The sequence below is a fragment of the Nerophis ophidion genome, linkage group LG02 (assembly GCF_033978795.1).
Source record: "Nerophis ophidion isolate RoL-2023_Sa linkage group LG02, RoL_Noph_v1.0, whole genome shotgun sequence".
NCBI lineage: Eukaryota > Metazoa > Chordata > Actinopteri > Syngnathiformes > Syngnathidae > Nerophis > Nerophis ophidion.
Window position 1 is genome coordinate 63,426,870 of NC_084612.1, and position 15,074 is coordinate 63,441,943.

At 38.1% G+C, this 15,074-nt stretch overlaps 1 protein-coding gene across 4 annotated transcripts in view; it reads left to right on the forward strand.

The window, feature by feature from the left end:
* Positions 1 to 15,074, forward strand: part of LOC133543668 (peroxisome proliferator-activated receptor gamma-like) — a 99,525-nt gene that overhangs the window by 25,439 nt on the left and 59,012 nt on the right. Inside the window, exon 2 of one of the 4 annotated variants that reach the window (XM_061888363.1) lies at positions 8,616 to 8,692. The exons of 2 other annotated variants lie outside the window; for them this stretch is intronic. The gene's annotated coding sequence lies outside the window, so the exon portion shown is untranslated. Of the gene's footprint in view, positions 1 to 4,245; positions 4,302 to 8,615; positions 8,693 to 15,074 lie in introns of those variants that run through there. One more of the 4 variants, XM_061888370.1, reaches the window with a different exon arrangement.

A 15,074-nucleotide genomic window follows, 5' to 3' on the forward strand; every position in this document is an offset into this window, starting at 1 on the left:
TAATACCCTACTGTGCAACACTACCCTTTGAGTGCAATACGTCCGACACTGATTGTTATGTATTACTTCGGTACTCTTGTCTTGCTCTGTATATTGTGCAGTATTTTGTATTTTGTACTTCTATAGTGTTTTGTATATTGTACAGGATTGCTTATTATTTTTATTGGATGGTAGTCTGTTTATTTAAATTGTTAGTTTTTCCTTTTTACCTCTTATGTCATCTATTTCACCCCATATTTGTTCCCGCTAACCGCATCCTTAAGTTGGAGTTTTTAATCTCGTTATATGCAAATATAATGACAATAAAGTTCATTCTATTCTATTCTATTCTATTCTAATAATTTTGACAAAATAATAGAATGGAAAATGACAATATGTTACTGCATATGTCAGCAGACTAAATTAGGAGCCTTTTTTTGCTTACTTACTACTAAAATAGAAGTTGTCTTGTATGTTCACTATTTTTTTTTAAGGAAAAAACTTGCTATAAGAAACATATGTTTAATGTACCGTAAGATTTTTTGTTAAAATAAAGCCAATAATGCAATTTTTTGTGGTTCCCTTTATTTTGAAAATGATCAAAATACAATTTTGTTTCGAACCGGTACCAACATATTGGTATCGGGACAACACTAGTTTGACCATTAAGAACATTTTTGTTTTCTTCTTAGGTCGTTTGTAAGAAGGTGACTAAAAGTTGCATCCAACTGTGTAAAACATATACACAAAGTTGTATTGGAAAGGATTATTAACAAAAACCAAGGTACCACTGTTGTTTTAAACAACAAGACGTTCTCAAAGAACATTCCTATTAACGGAAAAGATTACCAATGCAATAGATAGTAAACTATTTGCAGCTGCAGAGTTTATGAACTTAAAAGCATTTGACACAATTAACTATGATATCTTAATTAACAAATTAGAACTGCATCAGAGTGTTGGTCTTGAACTGGTTGAGAATCTACTTAAAAGCAATCATCAAATATGATGATGATTCAGTAATTGTTAGTTTGCTAAATGAAGATGAAAGCGGCCACGGCCTAATTATTCACGACTTTGTACGCTGGTGCGATGAGTCTTACCTCCAGCTCAACTTATCAAAAACAAAACATATGCTCATCGACTTTAGGAAGAGACCCAATGTGAACCAGCCAACTGTGATTAAAAACCAGGTCATTAAATATGTGCACACGTATAAATACCGTGAGACTATAATTGATCAACAACTGAAATTTGAAGCTAACTGTGACGCGGTTTGTAAAAAGGCTCACCAGCGTTTGCTGAAAACTGTCTCATTTTAATGTTGTCAAAACCATCATGATCATCTTTTACTATGCTTTTATAGAATATGTTATGTCCTTCTGCCTGGTCTCATGCTTCAGTCAAGAATTCGGTAACAGTAGACGATAAATTCAAACACGAGTACAAATAGACGGAGTAGATATTAACAGGGTAAATTATACAAATTGTCTAATAAAGGATGATCAAATGAACAATAAATCTCATGTTAAAAACATAAGGTTGCAGGAAATTATTCAATAATGAATAAAGCTAAGGTGGCGACTTGTCCCTAACTGCCCAATTGTAGCTGAGATAGGCACCAGCGCCCCCCGCGACCCCAAAGGGAATAAGCGGTAGTAAATGGATGGATGGATGGATGTTCTGAACCAAAAATCACTCCATATTTTGTATTGCTTGCTAGTGTTACCATATCTAAGCTATTGTGCAGTAATACTCTGCAATAATCCGTGGAAATCGGGGGCGGTACCTCTGGATTGTCAGACTGGGGTAGTGGTTCCTCTCTTTAAGAAGGGGAACCAGAGGGTGTGTTCCAACTAGCGTGGGATCACACTCCTCAGTCTTTCCGGTAAGGTCTATTCAGGTGTACTGAAGAGGAAGCTACGCCGGATAGTCGAACCTTGGATTCAGGAGGAACATTGTGGTTTTCATCCTGCTTATGGAACTGTGGACCAGCTCTATACTCTCAGCAGGGTCCTTGAGGGTGCATGGGAGTTTGCCCAACCAGTCTACATGTGCTTTGTGGACTTTGAGAATGCATTCGACCATGTACCTCAGGAAGTCAAGTGGGGAGTGCTCAGAGAGTACAGTGTAACGGACTGTCTGTCTTTGGCGGTCTGCTCCCTGTATGATCAATGTCAGAACTTGGTCTGCATTGCCGGCAGTAAGTCGGACCCGTTTCCAGTAAGCGATTGGACTCCGCCAAGGCTGCCCTTTGTCACCGAACCTGTTCATAACTTTTATGGACAGAATTTCTAGGCACAGTCAGGGCATTGAGGGTATCTGTTTTGGTGGCTGCAGGATTAGGTCCTGATGGTTTCATCAGGCCAAGATCTTCAGCTCTCACTGGATCGGTTCGCAGCCGAGTGTGAAGCGACAGGGATGGGAATCAGCACCTACAAGTCCAAGTCCGTGGTTCTCGCCCGTAAAAGGGTGGAGTGCCATCTCCGGGTTGGGGAGGAGATATTGCCCCAAGTGGAGGAGTTCAAATACCTCAGAGTCTTGTTCACGAGTGATGGAAGAGTGGATCGTGAGATCGACAGGCATAACGGGTGGCGGCGGCGGCGATGACCAAGAAGAACGCGGAGTTGGAATATAATTACAACACTTTATGTACATATTTATAGACATATTTATATAATATTTATATAATATGTAACTACAGGCTCCATTCACAGACATAGTTCCATTGCTTTTATGAGCGGTCAAGCATGTCAAAAGCCGAAAAAAAAATAAAAAAAAAATTGTATTTTTAATTTAAAAATGTTTTTTTTTTCTATTTTATTTTTTTTGTGGCAACCGTAATTCTTTCGTGGCGGGCCGCCACAAATAAATGAATGTGTGTATGTATGTATATATATATATATATATATATATATATATATATATATATATATATATATATATATATATATATATATATATATATACATATATATATATACACATATATACACATATATACACATATATATATATATATATATATATATATATATATATATATATATATATATATATATATATATATATATATATATATATATATATAGTATTGTGTATAGCCCAGCCCCTGGCCAAATGTTTTTTAACCCAATGCGGCCCCCAGGTCAAAAGGTCTGAGGACCCCTGCTCTATTTAGTTAAATTATTTGTTTTACAAATTAACAACAGAAAATGAACAAATTGCTATGAAATGGTAAAGAGGTAGGATTAAATAAGCTCTGCTGGGCCACGTTTGACTTTGAAGTGTTTCCATGTACACTATATTGCCAAAAGTATTTGGCCATCTGCCTTGACTCACATATGAACTTGAAGTGTCATCCCATTCATAACCCATAGAGTTCAATATGATGTCGATCCAACTTTTGCAGCTATTACAGCTTCAACTCTTCTGGGAAAGCAGTCCACATGGTTGCGGCGTGTGTTTATAGGAATTTTCGACCATTCTTCCAAAAGCGCATTGGTGAGGTCACACACTGATGTTGGTCCAGAAGGCCTGGCTCTCAGTCTCCGTTCTAATTCATCCCAAAGGTGATCTATCGGGTTCAGGTCAGGACTCTGTGCAGGCCAGTCAAGTTCACTATGTCATCCATGTGTTTATGGACCTTGTTTTGTGTACTGGTGCACAGTCATGTTGGAAGAGGAAGGGGCCGGCTCCAAATGGTTCCCACAAGGTTGGGAGCATGCAATTGTTCAACATTTTTTGGTATCCTGGTGCATTCAAAGATCCTTTCACTGGAACTAAGGGGCCAAGCCCAACTCCTGAAAAACAACCCCACACCATAATTTCTATCACTTTGTGGCTGTGTTGGGGGGGGGGGGTTACAACCAGAGAGAGGTCAGATTGAAGCAACAGGAAATCATCAGCATCTGATGTCTGCAACCCAACACGCAGACATAATCATATTTAGCAGAAGTGTTGCGTAAGTACTCCTGTCAGTACCTTTGTGGAAGTGTCTAATGTCTACCAGTCCACACTGATGTTGAACAACTATTATCCACGCTGCGCATATAATAGATGAGCAATCATCTGGTCGTGACCATAGCACATGATGCTGAACTTTTGCTGAGCCCAGACTATGTCATGGAGAGAAAATGTGTGTGTAGTTCCCTTTCTATCGGTCATCACTTCCTGAGGAAAAGCATGACTGTGTGCACACACACACACACACACACACACACACACACACACACACACACACACACACACACACTTTGCTTGTCAGTTGGTGGTCAGTGAACTCTTCGTTAAGACTTTCTGAATTGATAAGGAGATACAGGGTGAGTGGACCATACTGTGTCTGTTTGCGTGTGTGTGTTGTAATTTGTATTGTGTAAAGTAAAGTTATCACTCCTAAAACATTTTTTGGGTAAAGGTGAATATACTAAATCTAATTGGCCTAATAATAACATTAAAACAACTTAACAACACCACCAAAAACTGTTGGTTTAAGATTGCTTGCAAGGTGCATCACAAGCAGTGCTTTCTTATCGTTATTATGTTACTATTTTCTAAACACACTTACCAAAACATTTTAATTTTAACACATTATATTAAATTTCTTTACATGGCAGCTACCTATGCAGTGGACATCTGTCAAAGAAATAGTCCAAAAGTAGAAGATATTGGGCTTTTAATAATTTTTGACTTACTTTTATGATAATAAGATAAAAAATTAAATAATTGTGTTTCTTTAAAGGGGACCTATGATAAATGTGGTCTTTTAAGAATTATAAATATTGTTAAAAAGTTGGGTACTGGTATTTAACATTACCAAAGTATTAATTCATAAGGTTTATTTATTTAGGCGTAAGTTTGCACAGCGTTTTAGATGCCTTTGGTTTTGTAGTTTGGCTTTGTTGTGAAGTGGAAGCACTTATTTACACATTAAAGGAATCATATATATATATATATTTATATATATATATATATATATATATATATATATATATAAAAAACACTTCCTTATGGTTTACATAACATGTAATGGTAGTTACTTGGTCAAAGTTTTTGCATATATTACGTTTTACAGATCGTTTTCAAGCCGTTTTCTGGATGCACCGTCTTATTTTACGTGGCTTCAGTTCCACAGTGTCTTCTCCCCGTCAGCCATGTTGTATTTTTTTAGCGCTTCCATAGCAAATCTACTGACAGATTAAGTTCAAACTCTCAATACTTTGTATTACAAATGGCAACAGCGAGGGATGCATGTGCATGTATGAGCCAGTCTGCCCCACAACAAAAGGATATAGAAAAAGAAGCCGTGTATTGACTACAGCAATGGACTACAATGGCAGAGGTTTGCAAAAAAAACTACGGGTAAATGTCTACCATATATGGATAATCCATTGACAGCAAAAAGGTCACCAATGGAGCAAATTTCAAATGGCTCGTTTCCCGGAAGTGTGAAGGAAGACAAGATTATTTTATAAACATATCTGTAATGCCTTCATGGTTTTCTTATGCAGATCACAAAGTACACAACAGCAGGGAAGAACAGTTGGTTTTGCATAATAGGACATCTTCATTTTAATGTGCTTCAGGCTATGAATGAACAAAAAAGGTAAAATACAGTATTATTTTTATCTAATCTTGGCATGTGCAAAATAACACCGACATGCGATATTCATTGACATCAATTCAGACTCTGCATATCAATCAATGAATCAATATTTATTTATATAGCCCTAAATCACAATTGTCTCAACGGGCTGCACAAGCCACAACGACATCCTCAATTCAGAGCCCACAGAAAGGAAAAACTCACAACCCAGTGGGACATCAATATGAATTTTAAAAAAGCATTTATGTGTGCTGGTGTACCTAATGTTGTAACCTGTGTTATTTAAAAATATACAGTACAGGTCAAAAGCGTGGACTCACCTTCTCATTTAATGGGTTTTCCTTATTTTCATGACTATATACATTGTAGATTGTCACTGAACGCATCACAACTATGAATGACCACAAAAAACATTGCAAGACCAATGTCTTGAAAAAATATATCACTCTTGTATCAACATTGTAGTTAATACTATGATTAATGTTAATTAAAAACTAAACGTGGGATACAAATACTAATAGAAGTATAATTGTTTGTATATATTGTATATAATTAGTGCAAAGGTAATTTGCACAAAAGATATTTCACATGCCTGTACTGTGTATAAAATTGAACTACGTTCACGTTGTTTATAATGTGTATTAAAATATGTTGTGCAAAGGACATTTTATAATTTTCGGAAATGTATTTTGTACTTGACATTATTTATAGGGTTAGGCGCAATAAGTGTTTAACTTCAGCCTAAACCCCTTTCGGTCTGCAACATTTTTTATTTTCAATTTATGAATGTACAACTGTTTGTTTTGCTTTGTTCACCATTGACCGAAGAACAACAACAAACCATAAACCATGTACTCAACAAAAAAGGTGAAATAACTGAAAACATGTTTTATATTCTAGTGTCTTCAAAATAACACTAAATTGGCCCTAGTGTGTGAATGTGAGTGTGAATGTTGTCTGTCTATCTGTGTTGGCCCTGCGATGAGGTGGCGACTTGTCCAGGGTGTACCCCGCCTTCCGCCCGATTGTAGCTGAGATAGGCGCCAGCGCCCCCCGCGACCCCGAAAGGGAATAAGCGGTAGAAAATGGATGGATGGATGTCTTCAAAATAGCCACTCTTTGCTCTGATTACTTTTTTGCACACTCTTGGCATTCTCTCGATGAGCTTCAAGAGGTAGTCACCCGATATGGTTTTCGTTTCACAGTTTTAATGCCTTCAGTGACAATCTACAATGTTAATAGTCGTGAAAATAAAGAAAACACATTGAAATGAGGTGTGTCCAAACGTTTGGCATGTACTGCAGGGACGTGCACATGATTATAGAGGGGCAGGGGCTCAAAGTCAGAAAAGGGCAGGAAATTTTTTTTGGGTCCTTTACACAATATGGAAATTAACGTAAAATTAAATTTGCTAATAGGAAGCTAACTGCTTAGCTGTGTGCCCTTTGTAGGTAAAAGTGATTGCCATTTCTTTTGTGTCAACAAATTATTGTCATAATGAGTTAATTCACATTATCATAGGCTTTGAAGACATGAAAAGCAACAAAACACTGGTTTATTATTAGGCTATTTATTGTTAAAGATAAGCACTTTAATATTGAACATTGAACAGTGTAACATGAACTTCGAAAAAAATAAATAAATAAATACCCAAGTGGAAAAAACTTCAATGTGAAAATCTGTCCTTCTTCCCTTAACTTGATGAAAACACCATCAAGTTGTAACTTATGGTCTTTCTCACTTAATGCTCAGACTAAACAACTGAAACGCAATACAACTTTATATCTAAACCTCTACTGTGAGAGAAATGTGATCCGCCGTAAACACAGTGCATTTTATTTTGAAAAATAACCCGGTGTTTTATTTTGTATTTTGTACACTACTTCCTGTCCCGCACGATCCGCTCTGCTCTGTGCGGAATTGAAGTGCCGTGCTCAATTGATGTGCCGTACTCAATTGAAGTGCCGTGCTCCGATGTCCGGCAAAAACAGAAGCTGACACATTGAATAATAGAATAATACAGCGTTTTTCTGAAATATTACCCATATTAGATGCTGAATAAGTGGACGGGGACTAGACCATAACTCACAGGTTCAAGTTGCTCCACTGTCACGTCTCCTCAGGCCGCAGTTGGCTCTCTATCCTCTTTCTTACTCACTCACTCGCCCTCTCTCTCTCTCTCTCTCTCTCTCTGGCGGAAGCGCAGGCTCAAACAACCCGGTATTACAAGAAAACGTGGAGTTTTTGTACCGCTGTTTTTTTGTTTTGTTTTGTTTTGTTTTTTTTACATCCCTAACAGGAATTTATGAATGTTGTATGAAAAAAACAAAACAAAAAAAAACACACACAGGCAGAGGGCACTTTAAAACGAGGCAAAAAAGGGCAGGGGCTCAAGCACCCAGAGGGCCCTATGTGTGCACGTGCCAGATGTACTCTATATATATTTAAATAATGTTATGGTACATCCAAACAAGGTGTAACGTCTCACAAAATTTCCCTATGGATTGTTTTGCTGTTGTATTTAAATAGTTACACACCATGATGCTCGTTTTCAGTTGTAGTTAAGGTCAGTTTAACCCCAGTTTTGCTCCCCCTCTCACTACTTTGTAACAGATTGTCCTCCACGCTAATCAATGATGGAATTCTGTGTTCTATCATAGCTCTCTAGTTGATAATATCCTCACTTGTAGTGTGTGGAACATTCCCTGCAGTTTCAAGAAGTGTGTCAGCACCCCGCACCCCTCTTCCCCTCATCCTGACCTCAAATTGACCTGCAGAGAGCTTTTGGAACATAAGAATCATTAAGAAATCAGACAACTATGTCTGGGTGCAGTTTTACTCAGCGCTTACTGAGGTTTTGAGGTTTCAAACCCCCACCCCCTCCCACGCATCATGCCAACCGCCACACATTGAAGCAGCCTGTAGCGGTATATACACTGACTGTGCGGGTGGGTGCCAGACACCATCAACCTGCAGAGTGGGCAGGCCAGACATCTCGCAGACACCGTTTTTCTTTTTTTTCATCATGCAGGCGTGGATGGGGGAAGACCCTTTCAGGGTTAAGCTGCCCACAACAGCAAAGTGAGAATTTCCTGAAGAGTGAAGCAGGTGTGTGTAACCCTGCTAGCACGTTGCATGAAGACACAGTAACAAGTAGTGTGCATTTTGGTATCAAAATGTATTTCGATACTTTTCAGTACTTTCCAATGATTTTTTTCTAAATAAAGAGGACCACAAAAATCGCATTATTGGCTTTATTTTGACAAAAAAAATCTTAGGGTACAAACCCCGTTTCCATATGAGTTGGGAAATTGTGTTAGATGTAAATATAAACGGAATACAATGATTTGCAAATCCTTTTCAACCCATATTCAGTTGAATGCACTACAAAGACAAGATATTTGACGTTCAAACTCATAAACTTTATTTTTTTCTGCAAATGATAATTAACTTAGAATTTCATGGCTGAAACACGTGCCAAAGTAGTTGGGAAAGGGCATGTTCACCACTGTGTTACATCACATTTTCTTTTAACAACACTCAATAAACGTTTGGGAACTGAGGAAACTAATTGTTGAAGCTTTGAAAGTGGAATTCTTTCCCAATCTTGTTTTATGTAGAGCTTTAGTCGTTCAACAGTCTCCGCTATCGTATTTTATGCTTTATAATGCGCCGCACATTTTCGATGGGAGACATGTCTGGACTGTGAGACGGGTCCCTTATGGCGTTTTGGGCCTTTTTGAGGCACCTGGCACCGTACAGTTCATCTAGGGAAGAGAGAGAGCAGCCAAGTGATCTTCATGGCAGTTTTTATGACCCTCTGAAGTGCATTTCTCTCTGCCACCGCGCAGCTGAGGGTGTTTCATTGTTTTCAAGCCAAAATGTATTCGTTCTCCCTTTTCTGTTCACACACTGTGTCTGCTTATAAGTATTCTATGTGTAGAAATCTTTATTGATAATTGAATCACTTGCTTATTTTTCAACAAGTTTTTAGTTATTTTTACATCTTTTTTTTCCAAATTGTTCAAGAAAGACCGCTACAAATAAGCAATATTTTGCACTGTTATACAATTTAATAAATCAGAAACTGATGACATAGTGCTGTATTTTACTTCTTTACCTTTTTTTTTCCAACCAAAAATGCTTTGCTCTGATTAGGGGGTACTTCAATTAAAACAATTTTCACAGTATACAGTATAAAATAAATACTCAAAATTGAACAACAATATTTCGAACCATAGCTGTAATTGGATCGCAGGTGTTAATACATGTATGTTGGTTAAAATTGGTTTAAATCTATGTAAATTCGGAAATGCTGAGTGTTTTTAAAGAGGAGAAGTTGCGGCGAAATGACGCAGACACGTCTTAGTCACTGTCACTGCAGGCAACGACACGCACTGTTAAAGGACTTTTTTTTGGAAGTTGCACATCTCGGCACCTTTACTTTCCCCACGCACCAATAAATACATATAAAAAAGTCGCATCCCTTCTAACTTGTGTTGTCCCGATACCAATAATTTAGGACCTGTACTGGTACCAAAATGTATTTTGGTTTTTTTCGTTGCTTTTCTAGATAAAGGGGACCACAACAAATGTCTTTATTGGCTTTATTTTAACAAAACATCTTAAGGTACATCAAACATATGTTCCCTATTGCAAGTTTGTTGTCAGGCTTGCCCCTGACAGTTTGTCTATGTTTTAGTTTTTTCCTCTGCATTTGTCTGTTTCCTGTGTTTAGTATTTCCTGTCTTTTAGTTCCTGTCAAGTGCTCTTAATTTGTCAGCTTCCTGTCTTGTTCCCTGAGTGCTGTGTTCCTCAGTGTGTTTAGTATTTCCTGTCCTTAGTTCCTGTTTAGTGCTCTTATTTTGTCAGCTTCCTGTCTTGTTCCCTGAGTGCTGTGTTCCCCCTCAGCTGCGGCTGATTGGCATCTGGCCACACCTGTTGCCAATCAGCCAGCTCCTATTTGTACCTCCTTTTTTCTTGTGTCAGTTGCTGGATCATTGTATTGTATTGTCGTTGCCTCATGTCACTCTTGTGTCTTTGCTACCTGTCGTGTCCGGCATAATTTCAGCTATTACCTGTCGTGCTACATCTTGTCCTGGTCGTCGTAGCGGTAAGCTGTTTTTATTAGCCATTAGCTATTTCCAGCTTTTCTGTTTGTTATCCTGTAGCTTCCATGCTAAAGTTCCTTTTTGTTTCTTGTTAGCTTCTATGCTAAAGGCCTTTTGTTTATTATTCGCCCACGTGGGCGCTTTTGGTTTGAACCCTTTGTTTGATTTTGTCTTAGTATCTTTTAGGGATGTCCCGATACAACTTTTTCACTTCCGATACGATACCGATATTGTAGCCTTGAGTATTTGCCGATACCGATATCAATACGATACGATATAGGCACGAATCATACATACATTTATTCCTTATTTTGTTTTGTAGAATGTTAGAAAAGGCTTGATAAAGTGATGTTACTGTTACTGATGTTGTAGTGTTAAAACAGAAAACAATAGTCAGCAAGAGTAGGTATAGGAAAAACTGACCCATTTATTATTAACCAATTGGTTACACAAATTTTAACCTTCAACATAAGAGTATTACCTCAACAAATCCAATAAAAACAAAATGTTATATTTAAAGTGCAACATAACCACTAATACCAACATAATTATACAATTGAAAAGAATAAATTAAAAATAAATTAGAAGACCCTGAAAAATAACCTAAATAAATCCAATAAAAAAAACAAAAAACGTTTTAAAGTGCAAACAATTCAAGTTCACTTCAGTTATTTTTTTACTGTCAGCATATGTTGGAAACAACTGTGGGCAGGGACAAAAACCACAAAAACAACACAATATTATCCACTGTCCAACTGCTCTAAATTAAGAGTTCACAGCTCCAGTTTCACTGACTGACTATGCCCAAAACAATGTAGTAATTACTCTTAGTCTTCACTGAATAGTGTAAACACAATAAACATATCACTCTAATAAAAAGAGCATAAAACAAATAATAATCAGTCAGTGCTGACTACCCTTACTACTCCTCCTCCTCCTTCTCCACTTTCTGCAGTCCGAGCATAATGTGGAGATTTTTTTTTAAGAAGATAAGCATTTCGGCATGCTGTGAGTTAAAATACTTCCACACAGCCGACATCACTACACTTTGCTGAGCACACGCGTTGTCGTTGTGATCACGTGGGCTGTGCATGCTGGATCAGAGATGCTCTTCTTCTGCGGCCGCCACCAACGTTAATTAAGGGGCATTGCCGCCACCTACTGTGTTGGAGTGTGATCAAACAAGTCACCTATTATAGAAGTGCTGCAGCGGCAAATGGACAGCTTATATCGGAGCGCTTATATCGGAGTTTTTAGATTCAGTCCGATAAAATCCGATATTCACTTTTTTGGCTAATATCGGACCGATTTCCGATATCAATATCGGATCGGGACATCCCTAGTATCTTTATTAAATCATGTTTGCTCACTCCATGCCTGCCTCCATCTCTGCATCTTGGGGTTGAACAACTAATAACTGTGACATTAGTCCTTAAATAAAATAGTGAACAAACAAGACAACTTGTTTTTTAGTAGTAAGTGAACAAACAAAGACTCCTAATTAGTCAGCTGACGTATGCAGTAACATTGTGTCATTTATCATTCTATTACTTTGTCAAAATTATTAAGGACAAATGGCAGAAAATTAATTATTAATCTATTTGTTCATTTACTGTTAATATCTGCTTACTTTCTCTTTTAACATGTTCTATCTACACTTCTGTTCAAATGTAATAATCACTTATTCTTCTGTTGTTGGATACTTTATATTAGTTTTGGATGATACCAAAAATGTGGGTTTCAATTCGATACCAAGTACTTACAGGATCAGACGTTGGTCATATTCAAAGTCCTCATGTGTCCAAAGACATATTTCCGGAGTTTATAAACGTAATATACATTTTTAAAAAACGAAATACGATTTTGTGATGCTAAAAAATATCGATGTTATCATAGTAGTATCGACTGGATACACTCCTGTACTTGGTGTCATTGCAGTGGATGTTAGGTGTAGATCCACCTATGGCGTTTGTTTATATTGTAGCGATACTGGAAGAGTGGTTGCTGCAGGGAATTCTGAGATTTTTTTCTGCAGTGTTTATGTTGTGTTGCGGTGAAAATAGTCTCCAAAATGTATTTGTCATTGTTGTTTAGTATGGTTTCATTGTATGGCACATGTTTATGACAGTGTTGGCGTTGTTCATACGGCCACCTACAGTGTGACATGTATGGCTGTTGACTAAGTATGCACTTCATTATATTATGTATAGTGTGTTCAAAGGTAAGATGATCGTCCTTGGTGGTTAATGATTGGATAACGTGATATATTGTTGTGACTTTGTCAACTATAGACCGCTTTTTAACACATCCATCGTTTTGATTGCTGTGTGTAGTGATGCATGCTATCAATCATCCTACAGGGATGATCCTTGAAACAAATGGACTATAATTGTCACCATGGAGACAAGGATTAGTGATTCAGAAGTAGTTACAACATTGCCCGCCGCGAACATGCGGGTGGGAGACCGGTACTTTTTAAAGGCGGTATAGTACCAAATATGATTCATTAGTATCGCGGTACTGTACTAATACCTGTATACATAAAAAAATACAGGATAAAGCAGCAATTATCACAGGACTGGAATTGATATGTATGGTGTGTGGGTGGGGCGAGGAGGCGTAGCAGGACTCAATGAGAAGAACCATATGTGCTGTTATGTCATGTTTTCAGAAGTGTCCAATAAAGCCAGAAAAAATTGTATCTAAAGATTACTCGCTAATTATAATGCAGCGTTTTGGGAATGAGTACAAAGTGTTACGGTTGTTACATGCATCTTTAGTACTTAGTAGAACACCCTTTGGCAGTAATTACATCCTTCAAATGTGATACATAACCGGACACAAGCGTCTTGCAACCATCTACAGGTATTTTAGCCCATTCCTCTTGGGCAAAGGCCTCCAGTTCATTCATATTCTTAGGCAACTGCCTTCTTCAAGTCCCACCACAGGTTTTCTATAGGATTTAGGTCTGGCGACTGTGAAGGCCACTCCAGAGTCTTCCAGCCCTTCTTCTGCAACCACTCTGATGTTGATTTGGAGGTATGCTTGGGATCGTTGTCCTGTTGGAAGGTCCAATGTCTCCCAAGCCTCAGCTTCGTCACTGACTTCATGACATTTGCAGCTAATATATCCTGGTAGGAAATAGAATTCATGATGCATTGAACGCGCTGGAGATACCCGGTACCTGAGGCAGAGAAACAGCCCCAGAGCATGATTGACCCCCCACTATGCTTAACAGTAGGGAAGGTGTTCTTTTCTTTGTAAGTTAATTTTTTCTCCTCCAGACATAACGTTGATTCATAGGCCCAAAGAGTTCCAGTTTTGTCTCATCACTCCATAGAACAGTTTCAAAACCGTTGGGGTTTGTCCAGATGATTTTTGGCATACTGGAGTATATTTTTTTTCTTGTGCCTGGTAGTCAGAAGTGGGGTGCGCCTGGGAATTCTGGCATGGAGGCCTTCATCTCGTAGTGCGCGCCTTATTGTCTGGGACGAAACCTGCGTTCCCCCCTCTGCAATGTCCTGTTGTAGTTCCTCAGCTGTTACATGGGGGATTTTCACCACTGTACGCACACAGCATCCTCTTTCTACCACGCCCAAGTAGTGCCTTTAGCTTTAAACTTGCGAATTATGCTCCCAACTGTGTCTCTTGGAATGTGTAATGTCTTTGCTATTTTCTTTTATCCATATCCTTTCTTATGAAGAGAAATTACCTCCTCTCTTGACTTCTTTGACCACTCCCTGGACTTCACCATGTTGCAAATACACCATTGACCATCTACAAGAAGCTGAGCGTCACAGTCTTTTTCAATCAGTTTAATTGTTGCTCGTTATGGTTCTAATCACATCTTCAGGTGTTTTCAACACCTGATTGAAAATACATTATTCAAATTCTGTTCTTAAGAGTTATGATCTTCAAGGGGTTGAATATGTTTGTCAATGAGATATTAAGAAAAATGTCCTTTTTTGGTATTTTGTAAAATACAGTGTTACAATTTAAGTTGCATTTGTCTATTTGACACATCTTTATTTGATATGACTATAAACAAAATACGGAATAAATGTCCAACTTGCTGTGCAGCTGCATTTAAACCATACATCAAGTCCAATGCAAAGCGTCGGATGCAGTGGTGTAAAGCACGTCACCACTGGACTCTAGAACTGTGGAGACGCGTTCTCTGGACTGATAAATCATGCTTTTCCATCCGGCAATTTGATGGATGAGTCTGGGTTTGGAGGTTGCCAGGAGAACGGTACATTTTGGACTGCATTGTGTCGAGTTTGAAATTTGGTGGAGAAGGAATTATGGTGTGGGGTTGTTGGCCGCTTAGTTCCAGTGAAAGGAACTTTGAATGCTCCAGGAAACCAAAACATTTTGGA